This window comes from Aotus nancymaae, unplaced genomic scaffold, assembly GCF_030222135.1.
Source record: "Aotus nancymaae isolate 86718 unplaced genomic scaffold, 86718_ANA_hifiasm-v0.15.2.pri h1tg000051l, whole genome shotgun sequence".
NCBI classification, from domain to species: domain Eukaryota; kingdom Metazoa; phylum Chordata; class Mammalia; order Primates; family Aotidae; genus Aotus; species Aotus nancymaae.
Window position 1 is genome coordinate 21,547,066 of NW_026988465.1, and position 16,420 is coordinate 21,563,485.

At 41.8% G+C, this 16,420-nt stretch overlaps 1 protein-coding gene and 1 pseudogene across 1 annotated transcript in view; one reads left to right on the top strand and one right to left on the bottom strand.

Moving 5' to 3' along the window:
- The first annotated feature begins 5,179 nt into the window (after positions 1-5,179).
- GMNN (geminin DNA replication inhibitor) overlaps positions 5,180-16,420 on the top strand; it is a 41,620-nt gene continuing 30,379 nt past the window's right edge. Inside the window, exon 1 of the mRNA XM_021667644.2 lies at positions 5,180-5,331. The gene's annotated coding sequence lies outside the window, so the exon portion shown is untranslated. The remainder of the gene's footprint in view (positions 5,332-16,420) is intronic.
- Positions 7,161-16,128, bottom strand: LOC110567635 (AP-3 complex subunit sigma-1-like; annotated as a pseudogene).

Sequence of the window (16,420 nt, forward strand, 5' to 3'; positions counted from 1 at the left end):
TCTGCCGTTGTGTCAGGAAAGCAGTCATAGACAGTGAATGAACAAATGAGCTTGACTGTGTTCTAATAAAACTTTCTTTGTAGATGCTGAAATTTGAATTTCATATCATGTGTCATTTTCCTTTTGGTCTTTTTTCTTTCAAGCATTTAAAAATATAAAACCATCTTTTTTTTTTTGAGACAGAGTCTTACCCTGTTGCCCAGGCTGGAGTGCAGTGGCATGATCTCAGCTCACTACAACCTCTACCTCCCAGGTTCAAGTGATTCTCCTGCCTCAGCCTCCAAAGTAGCTAGGACTACAGGTGGGCATCACCATCCCCAGCTAATTTTTGTATTTTTAGTAGTACAGACAGGGTTTTGTCCTGTTAGTCAGGATGGTCTTGAACTCCTGACCTCAAGTGATCCACCTGCCTCAGCCTCCTAAAGTGCTGGGACCACAGGCGTGAGCCACCGAGCCTGGCCCAAAAACTATTCTTAACTCTCAGGCTGTAATGAGAAAGAAGATGAGGCAGATTAGGCCTGTGGGTCATTGTTTGCCAATGACTGGTCTATAAAACTAAACGTTAAAAGCTGAGGTGAGATCAATGGGAATCATAATGGACAGAGATTCTTTAGTTGGTTAGTTTGTTTGTTTAAAGAGAAGATAAAAGATCCTTAATGAGCTCTACAAAAAATTTGGGTTTTTTTTTTTTTTTTTTTTTTTTTTGAGACAGAGTCTCGCTCTATCGCCAGGCTGGAGTGCAGTGGCGCGATCCCAGCTCGCTGCAACTTCTGTTTTCTGATTTCAAGCAACTCTCCTGTCTCAGCCTCCCGAGTAGCTGGGACTACAGGCACATGCCACCATGCCTGGCTAATTTTTTTTTGTACTTTTAGTAGAGACGGGGTTTCACCATGTTGGCCAGGATGGTCTCGATCTCTTGACCTCGTGATCCGCCCACCTCGGCCTCCTAAAGTGCTGGGATTACAGGCGTGAGCCACCTTTTTTTTTTTTGAGACAGGGCTCATTCTGTTGCCCAGGCTGGAGTATAGTAGCATGATCCTAGCTCAATGCAGCCTCGACCTCCTGGGCTCAAGCAATCCTTTTGCAAGCCTAGCTGCTCAGGGATTGCTCAAGTCCTGAGTAGCTAGGACTAAAGGCGTGGCATACACCACTATGCCTGCCTAATGTTTTTCTTTTTCTCTTTTGTAGAGATGGGAGGTCTCACTGTATTGGCCAGGCTGGTTTCCAACTCACTTCTGGCCTCAAGTGATCCACCTGCCTCAGCCTCCAAAAGTGTTGGGATTACAGGCATGAACCACCAAGCCTGCCCCAAAATTATTTGTTAAGGAGCCCTGTCTCATGGATTTGGGGATCTCAACATTTGCCACAACCCAGGCATATCCAAACAGCAGAATGAAAAAAGAAGGAACACATGAGCTCTGATCCACTCAGCTTCTTTGTCTTTCTTTCCAAATAAGCCAGAAATACAGAAGAAACTGGCAGAAGATTGTTTTCTCTTGGTCAGCTGGTCTCATCCAATTTATTTTAGGCTCAAGAAAGACAGTACTTCCATATATTCTACAAAATATTAGAGAATTTTTCTGGTCTGATTGTGCTTTATCAGTCATTTGTGCAGATAGAATGGATAACCTGAGCTGAGTTTTAAAACAGAGATTTTACTTGGAATGTGCCAAAATTGTCATTATGCTTTTCATTATATAGAACTTTTTTTTTTTTGAGATGGACTCTCACTCTGTCACCCAGGCTGGAGTGCAATGGTGTGGTCTCAGCTCACTGCAACCTCTGCCTCCCAGGTTCAAGTGATTCTCCTGCCTCAGCCTCCCGAATAGCTGGGACTACAGATGTGTGCCACCACGCCTGGCTAATTTTTGTATTTTTAGTAGAGACGGGGTTTCACTATGTCAGGCTGGTCTTGAACTCCTGACTTCAGGTGATCCACCCACCTCGGCCTTCCAAGGTGCTGGGATTACAGGCGTGAGCCACCATGTCTGGTCTATTATACATAACTTTAATGACTATAGTAACCATCTGGAGAACACTGAACAGGGCATTATCCAAACATCCATTGTTACAATCATTGCCACATGCTAGGCTTGTTTTTTTAAAGTAAACTTTTTATTTTAGAACAATTTTACGTTTATAAAAAAGTTGCAAAAATATTTCAGAGTTTCCATATCATCCTCACTCAGTTTCCCTCAATGTTAACATGTTTACATTCCTGTGGTACAGCTGCCAAAATAAGAAACTTAACATTGACACGTACTATTAACTAAACCGGAGACTTCATTTGTATTTCACGTGTACTAGACTTTTTATAATAAAATCAGCATAAATTTTTACAACTGGGCTGCCATTTCATAATAAAGCAGGCATAAAAGGTCAGTAATTGGTTTAGTCTCTAATTAGATTAAGAGTAGGTTATATGGGCCGGGCACAGTGGCTTGCCTGTAATCCCAGCACTTTGGGAGGCTGAGGTGGGTGGATCACTAGGTCAGGAGTTCAGACCAGCCTGGCCAACAAGCTGCAACCCCGTCTCTAATAAAGATACAGAAAATTAGCCAGATGTGGTGGTGGACATCTATAATCCCAGCTACTCGGGAGGCTGAGGCAGGAGAATCACTTGAACTCGGGAGGCAGAGGTTGCAGTGAGCCAAGATCTCACCACTGTACTCCAGCCTGGCAACAGAGGGAGACTCCATCTCAAAAAAAGAAAAAAGAAAGAAAGAGAAGGGAGAGATCCAAGATGGCTGATGATTAGCAGCTCGGGCACGTACCTCCCAGTGAAAGCGCAAAGAACGAGAGGACGCCACACTTTCAGACGAATATTAGTTGCTCACAGACCAGGAGATTCCCAGTGGAGGAGCTCCACGGGTCGCCAGGGCGACTCTTGTGGCCGGCGTGGCGGTTTTGCTGGTGCCTTAGCACGCCAGTTCTTGGTGCAGAGTCCGGAGATTCCCGGGCAGAAAAGCACCATCAATCTTAACACCGCTGTTTTGGCCGGCTCAGTGGATTGCTCAGATTTCGGCGCAGGGAATTAACAAGTTGGACGTCAGAGACCCAGTTAGAAAGTCGGTAATTATAAAGACGACAGACAGACAAATATATAATGAAGGGAAGAAACCAGCGTAAAAAGGTAGAGAATACTCAAAATCAGAATGCCTCTCCCTCTACAGGGGATTGCAATTCCTCATCAGTAACGGAACAAGGCTTAATAGATTACACATGTGTTCCAATAACAGAAGCAGGTTTCAAAACGTGGGTGATAAGAAACTTCTGTGAATTAAAAGAACTTGTTCTAACCCAATGCAAAGAAACTAAGAACCTTGAAAAAAGGTTTGACGAAATGTTAACGAGAACGGACAATTTAGAGAAGAATATAAGTGAATTGATGGAGCTGAAAAACACAACACGAGAACTTCGCGAATGCACAAGTTTAAACAGTCGTATTGATCAAGCAGAAGGAAGGATATCAGAAGTCGAGGACCAGCTCAGTGAAATGAAACGAGAAGACAAGAATGCAGAAAAAAGGATGAAAAGGAATGAGCAAAGTCTCCAGGAAATATGGGACTATGTGAAAAGACCTAATTTACGTTTGATAGGTGTACCTGAATGTGATGAAGAGAATGAATCCAAGTTGGAAAATACTCTTCAGGATATCATTCAGGAAAATTTTCCCAACCTGGCAAGGCAGGGTAATATTCAACTCCAGGTAATACAGAGAACACCACAAAGATATTCTTCAAGAAGACCAACCCCAAGGCACATAATCGCCAGATTTATTAGGGTTGAAATGAAGGAGAAAATTCTAAGGGCAGCCAGAGAGAAAGGTCAGGTTACCCATAAAGGGAAACCTATCAGACTTACAGCAGATCTCTCAGCAGAAACCCTACAAGCCAGAAAAGAGTGGGGACCAATATTTAACATCCTTAAAGAAAAGAACTTTCAACCCAGAATTTCCTATCCAGCCAAACTAAACTTTATGAGCGAAGGAAAAATTAAATCTTTTGCGAACAAACAAGTACTTAGTTCACCACCACCAGGCCTGCTTTACAAGAGCTTCTGAAAGAAGCACTATACATATAAAGGAACAACCAATATCAGCCTTTCCAAAAATATATCAAAAAGCAAAGAACTTTAACACAATAAAAAATTTACATCAACTAATGGGCAAAACAGCCAGCTAGCATCAAACGCCGGTAGTAAACTTATATATATTTTAATTGGATAAAAAGCCAAAACCCATCGGTATGCTGCATCCGGGCCCATCTTACATGCAACAATACACAAAGACTCAGAGAGAAGGAGGAAGATTTACCAATCAAACAGAGAGTAAAAATAAACTAATAAACAAAAAGCAGGAGATGCAATTCTCACCTCTGATAAAGTAGACTTTAAAGCAACAAAGATCAAAAGAGGCCAGGAATGACATTACATAATGGCAAAAGGATCAATGCAACAAGAAGAGCTAATGATTCTATAGATCAACGAGATAGAAAATTAACAAGGATATTCAGAATTTGAACTCAGACCCGGAACAAGTAAACTTAATAAACATTTATAGAACTCTCCACTTCAAATACACAAAACATACATTACCACCTCACACCTATTCCAAAGGTGACTATATAATTGGAAGTAAATCACTCCTCAGTAATCGCATAGCATTTTATAGGTTTAAATTAAATATTGGTTGGCTGTTTGTTTGTTATCTTCTTCCCTTATTCCTTTCTGACTACATCATTAAGTATAATTATCAGTATAAAAGAGGTTTTCAATACCCATTACTAAATTGCATTCTAGCCTGGGCAAGAAAGCAATACTCCCATTCTCTCTCCCTCTTTCTTTCCCTTCTCCCTCCTCCCCATTCTCTCTCTTTCTCTTCCTTTTTCCTCCTTCCTATTCTCTCTCTCTCTTTCTCTTTAAAAAAAAAAAAGAAAAAAGAAAGAAAGAAAGACAACATTCTGTTTCTTTATCCATCAATCCTTTCTCTAGGCCATAACAAGCAAGATCATTTTGCCTTTTACCTACATTCCTTCCTCTGAATAGCCTCTGGGTATGATTTTGTTAAACCTGCAAAGGCCAGAAGACCTATAACTAGAGGATCAAAAGAAACCAGTTCATGAAGCAGACATCCTCATGGGTTCTCTCACATAAGGAGTTTCTCTTCATCTTCTTACAGATACCTGAAATTCCTGTAATAAGGGACAAAACGGTGAAGCTCTTGATTGGAGACTAAGGATGGAGATGGGCCATTTAGAATGTTCCGATTCAAGAGGCCAGCACAGAGGAGAGTTGACAAAGGGTCCTGAGCAGGGACAGCTAGAAAAGCAGGTGAGTCAGAAGTGAATGCTGCTCTGGCAGAAGGAACAGATTTCAAGATGGAGCTCAACAGCATGAAATGCCAAAAAGAGGAGCCTGGCTTCTGTTGAGTTTCCTAGTCATGAGGCCCCAGATGGTGCCAAGGTGAAGTTGTGTGGAGGGCACACTGCAGTCTATTGAGACCTACTGAGAGGTAGGAAGTGGAAACAAGAGTGTGGACTCTCCTTTGAGAAAGTGGGCTGTGAGAAAGAGACAGATGGTGGTGGCTGGCGTGAGCACAAAGTTAAGAGCACTTTTCTTCTTTTCTAAGAAGGCTATGTAAGGTTGTTAGAAAAAGGAACCTGCATACAGGAAGTCAGAAAACAAAACTAAAAACTCAGGAGGAAGGAAAGGAACTAGAAGAAGCAAAAGTGTCAAAGACTTTCAAACAGTTCTGTTTTTAAAAAAGCGTTATACAGAGAGATGAATGAATATGTCAAGATGATGACAGTTGTTGAATCTAGGCAGAGTGTATACAGGCCTTCATAATAGTATTCTTTCCATTTTCATATATATTTGGAAATTTTCAAAACAATAGGATGTAACAAATCTGTGGACCAGCCATATATGTTTGAAAATTTCGAGAGATATCCAAATGTAATGTGAACATAAAATTACAACTGAAAAGTTATGATTAAATGTTCACAGCCATACCTAACCTAATGGACTGCAGATAATATTGTGTTATAGACTTATAAAAAATTGTTTCACTTGAATTTTTTATTGGAGTTTATTTAAACTAAGAAGAAAGGTCATGGCCAGGCGTGTGGCTCATGACTGTAATCCCAGCACCTTAGGAAGCCCAGGTGGGCAGATCACTTGAAGTCAGGGGTTCAAAACCAGCCTGGCCAACATGGTAAAACCCGATCTCTACTAAAAATACAAAAGTTAGCTGGGGGTGATGGTGCACGCCTGTAATCCCAGCTATTTGGAAGACTGAGACAGGAGAATCGCTTGAACCCGGGAGGTGGAGGTTGCAATGAGCTGAGATCGTGCATGGCACTCCAGCCTGGGTGACTCAGCGAGACTCTGTCTCAAAAAGGAAAAAGAACAAAGTCATGATATTTTCATACAATCTACACTTGGCTCTTTAAGTGACAATTGTGACAAATAGCAGAAAGAAGGAATGCTGCACTTGTAATTCACACAAAATACCAATGTTTTGGGTGATACATAAAGAAATATCACAAACACTTTTCAAAATATTATAGTAGCCAATATATAGGGAATGCCTTTGGTGGGCATAGAAAGCCAGTTTAGAAAAGAAAATCACACTGAAACTATTTGATTTATTTAAAAATCACTGAACAAGAAAAGGTACATTGAACTTCACATACGATTTTATACAACTTCTGTACAGTACCTTGACTTAAATCCAAGAGCAAAAGTTAAGATTCTCCTTTATTTTTGGTAAACAACTACAAGATAAACTTGGATGACCTTTTCTCCTTGATTTTACTGAAAATAGACTTTAAAATTTTTTATCTAGGCCGGGCGTGGTGGCTCATGCCTGTAATCCCAGCACTTTGGGAGGCCGAGGTGGGCGGATCATGAGGTCAGGAGTTCGAGACCAATCTGGCCAACATAGTGAAACCCCATCTCTACTAAAATACAAAAAATTAGCCAGGTGTGGTGGTGTGCGCCTGTAATCCCAGCTACTCAGGAGGCTGAGGCAAGAAAATCGTGTGAACCCAGGAGGTGGAGGTTGCAGTGAGCCAAGATCATTGCACTCCAGCCCTGGCGACAGAGTGAGACTCCATCTCAAAAAAAAAAAAAAAAAAAAAAGAAAGAAAAGAAAAAAATTATCTAAAAGAAGGCAGGTTTGGCATTTTTATACCCGTGTCATCAGTGTTAATGTTACTTGGAATCTTGGGAAGATTCATATTCTGTGTAGCTGATACAGCCTGGGCTGCTAGGCTCCTGCAAAGCCAACCTCTGGTTTCTTCAGCTAATTTTTTGCATTAATTTGTATAACAATCTTATTCTTGTTGGTATCTGATATGGCTTGGTTCTGTGTTCCCACCCAAATCTCATCACAAATTGTAATCCCCACAGGTCAACGCAGGGACCTGTAATCCCCACATGTCAAGGGAGGAAGGTGATGGGATAATGGGGGAGGTTTCCCCATGCTGTTCTTATGATAGTGAGTGAGTTCTCATGAGATCCGATGGTTTTATAAGGGACTCTTCCCTCTTCCCTCTTTGCTCTCTCCTGCCACTATGTAAGATGTGGCTGCTTCCCCTTATATCATGATAGGAAGTTTCCCAAGGCCTCCTCAGCCATACAGAACTGTGAGTTAATTCAACCTCTTTCCTTTATGGATTACCCAGTCTTGGGTATATCTTTATAGCAATATGAAAACGGACTAATACAGTCTCTAGTACCATTCCCCCAATATCATTTCTACAAGAATAATGTCAGCCACATGGAAAATGAAATCCAGTTTACAGTTTACAGATGTTTTCAGAAACACTTGCCTAATGTTTCCACAAATACTCAAATTAGATCTAAAATACCAAGTTTATTTTCTGAAGAACCCACACAGAAGACAAAATATGACATTTCGTGAGATCTAGAAATCAGTTTATTGTCATATCCTCCAATTAATAATCCTCCTTCTAGAAACTTACAAACATTTTCATCTCTCTTAGATACCAAGTAAAAAGTCTCCCTGATGGTTTGCTGTTGTGTGTCTTCCCTGTAAAGCTGGTAGAACTTAGAGAGCTGTGGCTTCCTGTGGTTGTTGAAGGTGACAGTCACCTTGATCCTGGCTGGGCAGTGCTGGAGCAGCTGCCTTACCTGGGGATCTCAGTGGCTAGCCTTCTCAACTTGGAATTTTAGTTGTCTTTATTTATTTGTTTATTGTTGCTATTGGTTTTTTTGTTGGTTTATTTCTTATTTTGGGACCTTTAGCACATAGGGTGGAGCTAATGAATGGTTACAGAATGGGAAAGAGTGGGTATAATGACATGCTGCATACACATCACGTACTTTCAACAATTACTTCCATTTTCCCAGTCTTCTTCCATCTATTCCCCACACTCTATTGTCTATTTTTCTGGAATATTTTGAAGTAAATCTAATATATCATACCATTTTGCTTGTAATTATTTTAGAGGATATCTCTAAAGATAAGGGATTTTCTTATTTAAAAAACACAGCCACAAGTTATCATCACACCTAAAAAATTTTATTGGGGTAAAGTTTTTAATCTCTTCAATAGTTTTTCCTATTATTTTGGTTGAATTTTCTGTTATTTTTAATTCAACTAATACAATATTGAAGAAATAAGTCTCTATACTGATGCAAAGGCCTTTAAGAAACTGAAATTTAAAAGGAAACACTACCTGTGATAAAAAAATAATGGTGCTCATGCCCAGAAAAAATAACAAATTAAAGGAGTGTTTTATATAAAATCTTTAAAACATTTAACATGCCAAAAACAACAAGAGCATGGGAAAATGAATATTCCCATAGTGAATCAGTGGGAGTGTGAATTGTATAGTATACCAGTCAGATGGCATCTTGAAAGGGTAACCGAAGGAAGTTTAACAAAAGGATTATTTATAGAGATGTGCTCAGGATTAGGGGAACCTGCAAGGGCTGGTGAAAGACCCAGGGACAAGCAACTGCAGGAAACAGTTCCTACCTGATCTGACTGACAGGGCAAGGGGAGAGAGCTTTTCCTGAAACATGGTGGGGACCAGGTTCAGTGGCTCATGCTTGTAATCCCAACACTTTGGCAGGCCAAGGAAGAGGATTGCTTGAGTCCAGGTGTTCGAGACCAGCCTGGGAAACAGGGAGACTCTGTCTCTACAAATAATTTTTTTTTAACAATGGTGGCAGATGCCTGTGGTCTCAAATACTCTGGAGGCTAAGGCAGGAGGATAACCTGAGCCCAGGTCAAGGCTACAGTGAGCTGTGATCTCACTGCTGCCCTCTAGCCTGGGCAACTGAGAGAGACCCTGTCTTATTAAAAAACAAAAATATTTTTTTAAAAAAGAAACATGGTGGACTTAGTAGCCACTGGGGAGGAGCTGCTTAATGGGAGCTGGCTTCTGGTAAGGGAATGTAGCCAGTGCCAAACAGAGACCTGGGGCTCCTTCCTTCTGCCCGCCCATCTCTCACAGAGGTCCTGAAGAGACACTGGGTGCTAGAGATTTACAGCCTCCTGGAGTATAGAGCAGGGTCAGGACAAGGTAGAGTTTGTATCTGGAGAAGCAAACATGATCTAACACAGAGGACAATTTAATATTATCTGCAAGTTTTATTTATTTTTATTTTGTTTTATTTTTTTGAAGTGGAGTCTTGCTCCGTCACCAGACTGGAGTGCAGTGGCACTATCTCGGCTCACTGTAACCACCGGCTCCCAGGTTCAATCTATTCTCCTGCCTCAGCCTCCCAAGTAGATGGGACTACCCGCACACACCACCACATCCAGCTAATGTTTGTATTTTTAGTAGAGACAGGGTTTCACCATGTTGGCCAGGATGGTTTCGATTTCCTGACCTTGTGATCTGCCCACCTTGGCTGCCCAAAGTTCTGGGATTACAGGCATGAGCCACCACACCTGGCCTATCTGCCATTTTTAAATGAACACCCTTGAATCTAGCAGTTCTACTTCTAAGAATTCACCCTACAAACTCAAATGTATATAAAGTTGGAAAGTTAAAATGGGGAGTATTTTATGTTCATTGAGACCTTACTATGTAGAAGCATCAAACAAGGCTTGAGTTTGGCATTATTATCATCCCTATTTTACACTTAAGGAGGTCAAGGTTGGAAAGCTCAGACATTTACCCATGCTCACAGTTAATAAGTGACAGGTATTTAAACGCAGACAATCTGACTCCAGTATCTGAGCTACAAGGAAGTTCATAGCAGCATTGTGTGTAGAAAAAAAAGACTGAACACAAACTTTAATAACTGTGGTTTGGGGACCTAGTAAATAAATTATGGCACATCTATGCAGTGGAATGCTATACAACTTAAAAAAGAGTGGAATAGCCCAGGTGTAGTGGTGTATGCCTGTAGTCCCAGCTACTTGTAAGGCTGAGGCAGGAGGATCACTTGTGCCCAGGAATTGGAGATCAGACTGAGCAACATAGTGACATCCCATGTCTCCAGAGGGAAACCAAACAGAACCAAAGAATGCACTAGATCTACATACACTGACAGGGAATTGTCTACAAGATACCAACATGTAAGGAGGAAAGGTGCGACCACTGTGCATTCTATGTACCCATTTGTACATAAAAATGAAAGGTGATTTCAATTTAATCTTTCAGTAGAAGGACTGATAATTAAGGGAGAATTTTTCAGTGTATACCTTTTAGTATTGTTTTAATATTCATATTACTTTGCAATGAATACATATAATTAAATAAAAAGCCACATACATACACATGCAAATGTATGTAAAGTGTCTAGAACAATACAATAGCAGCTAACATTTATTGAGTACTGTTCTAAATTTTTATGTGTTTTATCTCATTGAGTTATTCAAAAGAACCCTGTTAAGTAGGTATTATTCTTACCCCCCTGTATTGGTCTGTTTAACTGGGCAATTTATAAAAGAAAGAAGTTTATTGGACTTACAGTTATACATGGCTGGGGAGGCCTCATAATCATGGCAGAAGGTGAAAGGCACATCTTACATGGTGGCGGACAAGAGAAGAGGGCTTGTACAGGGAAACTCTGCATTATAATACTGTCAGATCTCATGAGACCCACTCACTATCACAAGAACAGCATGAGAAAGACCTGGCACCGTGATTCAATCACCTCCCACTGGGTACCTCCCGTAAGATGTGGGAATTCAAGATGAAATTTGGGTGGGGACACAGCCAAACCGTTATCACCCCCACTTTAAAAATGAAGGAATGTGGTCACAAAGAGTTGACAATATCACCCAACCGGTCTAGCTCCAGAGCCAGTGTTCATATCTCCCTCTCAATAAATGATTGCTATTATTTCTAACAATTTGTCCAAAGCAGTATTAACTTTTTGAATAGCTGCATCATAGAGCTGGTTCATTTTAATGCATAATCAATCAAAACTTTAATTTTGTTCCATCCTATACTTCATCTTCATTTCGAAAAGAAACTTCAAGTTTTTTGTTTTATGAGTTGCAACCATGCCTGGTCACCACCTTTCTGGTTTTCTTGAAAAACAAAAACAAAGCAAAAACTTGTTTTAATGTAAAAATATCCATTACATTTATTCTAGTCAAAATGTCAACCTGTTGACATTTGAGATTGAGATTCCATCCTGTGGAGATAATTGTGAATCTTTAGTGAAGCCATTATGTTAGCCATCCCTCCTAGTTTTGGGTGGTCTTTAAATCTGATAAGCATGCCTCGGTGCCAGCATATAAATTACTCATAATGTTGCCAAACAGGATAGTGATAAGGCAGAACTTTGTGAGATGCCATAGAGACTCTTGGTCAAGTTGTCCCTGATGTATTAATTCATTAACCCTGTTTAGATTGTTCAAACTGCTAGGTCACCTATCACATTTCTTTATCTTGTCTCCAAGGATAACATGATAAGTTTTGCTGGAATTATTTCTGTAGTAGTTCATTGATTTGCCACCATAATTGTGCCTCTGCACCCTTTAAAAAAAAAAAGAGAGAGAGAGACTCAATTGAAAGGGTTTGCTCAGAGAACATATAGGGTGGCTTCTGTTACCGTCTCGTCTTACATGAGTCCTTGCAAAGTGCTTATGTAATGGTGTTTGTTCACAGTTTACCAGTTGCCAATTCCAAGCTTACTAATTCCTATTTTGATTAATTAAGCTTTTCTCCTCTTTTTAAAAATGTTTGAGTTTTTCCCCTCAGTCTTTTGGTATGTGTCCTATAATTTCTCAGAGTAATTACAGTGACTCAGAGCACATATACCTAATTCTTTAGTATTCTAGTTGTTACCAGAAATGGGGTCCCTGATCCAGACCCCAAGAGAGGGTTCTTGCACCTCATGCAAGAAAGAATTTGGGATGAGTCAATACAGTAAAGTGAAAGTAAGTTTGTTAAGTAAAGGAATAAAAGGATGGCTCTTGCATAGACACAGCAACAACGTGAGCTGCTTGACTAATTATACTTTTAGGATTTCTTGATTATTTGCTAAACAAGGGGTGGATTTTTCATGAATTTTCCAGGAAAGTGGTGGGCGATTCCCAGAGCTGAGGGTTCCTCCCTTTTTTAGACCAAATAGGTAACTTCCTCATGTTGCCATGGAATTTGTAAACTGTTATGGTGCTGGTGGGAGTGTCTTTTAGCATGCTAATGCATTATAATTAGCTTATAATGAGCAATGAGGATGACCAGAGGTCACTCTCATCGCCATCTTGGTTTCGGTAGATTTTAGCCCACTTCTTGACCACATGCTGCTTTATCACCAAGGTCTTCGTGACCTGTATCTTGTGCTGACCTCCTGTCTCATCCTGAGGCTTAGAATGCCTACCCTTCCGGAATGCAGCCTGGTAGGTCTCAGTCTTATTTTACCCAGCCCCTACTCAAGTTGGAGATGCTCTGGTTCAAATGCCTCTGACGAAGGGCTGCGTTTTATCTAGTTCTAGACACTTAAATTCATTTTGTAAATATCTGCATTATTATTTGATACTCATGTATTCATTTATTGGGTTTCAATTTTTTTCTTTACTAAAACTGCAGATTACTAAATATTGCTTTACAAAAAAGTTGAAGAAAAATAAATGGTTATTTTCCTTGCTAATTGTTATCTCTTAGTGTTTATGCTAACTCCGTCAAAACAGCAGAGAATACTGCTCTTCCTCATTATTTTTTAAAAATTCAAATGTAATTCAAATGTATTTAAAAGCCCTTTCCCTTACAGTAGGCTGAAGAAGGAACAGGAGAAAGTCTCTTTTCCAATCTCCATCTTTGCTCCTGTCCTAGAAGAGGCGCTGTTAATCTGATTAGATTCTAAAATAGTGAATGGCACACTTCTGCTACAGGGAGAGGTCACTAAAGTGCACTTTTCTCTTTTACTTCTCCTGGGACAGCAGGTGCCTTCTCTCCTATATTTCTCTAAACTTTCAGGAATCCTCAGTTCTGCTCGGCAGAAAGACTCTACTTATGTCCTGAGCCTAAATATTGTGCTGCAGCATAGCTCATCCAGAGTCCCTAAAGAGGCAGTTACAGGAACCCACTTGAAAATAAAGGAGTACCTGCTACGGTATCTTACATGCGGTGTGTCTTGCAAACTTCCTTCTAGAACCTCAAAGGAAGTGGATATGGCAACTTCCTGATTTAGAGAGCAGTAACAATTTGCCTTCCCTCCCCACTGAAGCCATAGTAGAAAAAAATTACTCTAAGCTATAGTTAAAGGAACTTGTGGTTGTTAAATTAAATTTATAGTAGCCCATTGGTTTAGACTGAGCTCATTCACTAGGCCCCAGCAGATCAAACCAAAATGGAGTCACTTATGCTAAAATCCCAGGCCACATTGGCCAGGCACTGTAGCTTAGGCCTATAATCCTAGCACTTTGGGAGGCAAAGGTAGCAGGATCACTTAAGCCCAGGAGTTTGAGACCAGAGGGGGCAACAGAGAGAGAGTCTGTCTCTACAAGAAATTTAAAAATTACCCAGCCATAGTGGTGCACACTGCTGTCCCAGCTATGCAGGAGGCTGAAATGGGAGGATCCCTTAAGTTCTGGAAGCCAAGGCTGCAGTGAGTGGAGATTGCACCACTGCACTCCAGCCTGAGTGACAGAGCGAGACTCTGTGTCAAAAATAAAATAATTCCACGCCACCAAGACAAAATCAAGTTGTTTGCTTGACCTTCCAAGAAATCAGGAGATCCAAATCCCCGAATAGGCCAGTTTTAGCTGGCATGATAAGGAAGTCCCCTCTGCTCTAAGCTTTACAGGGAAAGTAACTATGAAACAGCCCGTCTCTGTTCTTTGTTTCTGCTATCTTTGGCTACTTATTTATTTGACAGTCTCACTCTGATGCCCAGGCTGAAGTGCAATGGCACAATCTCGGCTCACTGCAACCTCCACCTTCCGGGTTCAAGGATTCTGCCATCTCAGCCTGTTAAGTAGTAGCTAGAATTACAGGTGTGAGTCACCACGCCTGACTAATTTTTGTATTTTTAGTAGAGACAGGTTTTTACCATGTTGGCCAGGCTGGTCTCCATCTCCTGGCCTGAAGTGGTCTGCCCGCCTCGGCCTCCCAAATTGCTGGGATTACAGGTGTGAACCACAGCTCCTAGCCTCTTCATCCTTTTTCTATAAATACTACCCAGGTTGCGGAACTGAATTCTCTGAACTTCTAGTTCTACTGACAGATGTGCAGATTGTTCTTTGCTCAAGTAAACTGTTAAATCTGTTTTGTCTAAAGTGTTTCTTTTGTTGTGGCCCAACACCCACTGGGCCCTTAATCCCATAGTTCCCGGTTCTTTCTCCCTCTCTCCACAGCAGCCATTTCAAGCCATTTCTCAAGTTTAAGAGCACTCCATTGCACTCTCTGTTCTTGGCAAGCCTGTCGTCCTAACTACTAAGCTTTCTAGGTAAAATACTTATGGTTCGTGCTGCTTGCTATAAGCCATCCTCATTGCCCCAGTCAGGAGTCAAGGCAGCCCAGCTCAAAGGCGGTTCCTCCCACTCAGAGAGGTCCACGGGGAACTGTACCCAATACGGATGCTTGTTGCAGTGAATATTGGCTGACCCCTTTCATCAGACTTTCTTTTAGTGAGTACAAATGCTTATGGGGCCTCCAAAAGGGAGCTTTCCAAAACTAGGGTCATTTAATTTTCTGAGGTCTCTTGTTAACCTCAGTTTTAGAAGTACAAGGGCACACAGTGACTGGTCAGCTCCTGAGGGGGTCTATCCTATATCTGAGCCCTGTGCATCCTTGCAATATAATCCCACACGCATCCTTCTTGCAGTCTGTGGGGGCTCTAATGAATGCAGGCTCAGCTGTAGTCCTGACCTAGAACAAGTTTCTGCTCATTCTTGATGGTTGACCTTGCTCCTACCTCCAGGCCAGGTTTGCTCTTGCTAGCTTCCTTTAGGCTTTTTTTTCTGCCACAGCTGAAGCTTGAGTGGCCTACCAAGGGGAGGTGGGGTTGGCGCAGTCTGCTCCAGGTGCAGGCAATTAGATGTGTGATGTCCATGGAGATTTTTAAATGAAGCTGATTAATTTATCTGCTCTTAACCATTGCCATAATAAAACCATCATAAAAATTATTGCTTGCCATATTAAAGCATAGTGGATAAGTAAGATACTGTTACAGGATCTCCGGGATGTTAATTTTTCTGGCCGGAAACATCTGTGGGTATGGTGCATCCAGAATGAGGTACACAGACAAATGAAAAGTGAGTAAGAGTTTTATTTAGTGTTAGAACAGCTCAGAGGAGTGGGAGTGGGTAGCTCCTCTCTGTAGGCAGGTCATCCCATGGAGTGTTCAGCTGTCTTAGAGAGGAGGCTCTGGAGAGAAGAGCTCTTCTCTGCAGACAGATGATTTGGACATTTCTGCAGGTCACCAAAGCTCTCAGCAGAGAGGGTAGTCCTCTCTGCCAGCAGTCTCTGCAGCTCTCAGAAAAGAGAGTCATCCTCTCTGGAGCCGGTTGCCCTATCGCCTCCAGCTACCAGCAGAGAGAGAGAGTACTCATCTGTACAGCGGGTCATCCCATCCTTTCTCTGCTCTCTTAGTTCTCTGGCCATCCTCTGCTTTGCTCCAGCTGAGCCCAGGGCTTTTATGGACCTCAGAGGGGAGGAGGTGCATGCCAATTGGTCCACAGGCAGCCATGGGCAGCCCCGGAAAAGGCACCACGAGTCCCCATTCTAGTCCAAGGGACTGGCAGCCTGACCTCAGCCTTCAGGCCCTCCCTGGACTGAAGGTGGAGCCTTACTGGGGACTCACCCCCGCTTTGGCCCAGGAATTAATCTTCCTGCTGCTGCCATGCATGGCCCCAAAGCTGGGCCCCAACCCTGCTAGGAAATCAGAGCCAGCACCAGGAGCAGAGAGAGGCCAGGCAGGGAGAGCAGAAACCCCTAAGCCTGCAGGGATGGGACGGGGCCAAGGGGAGCATCCCATGTCC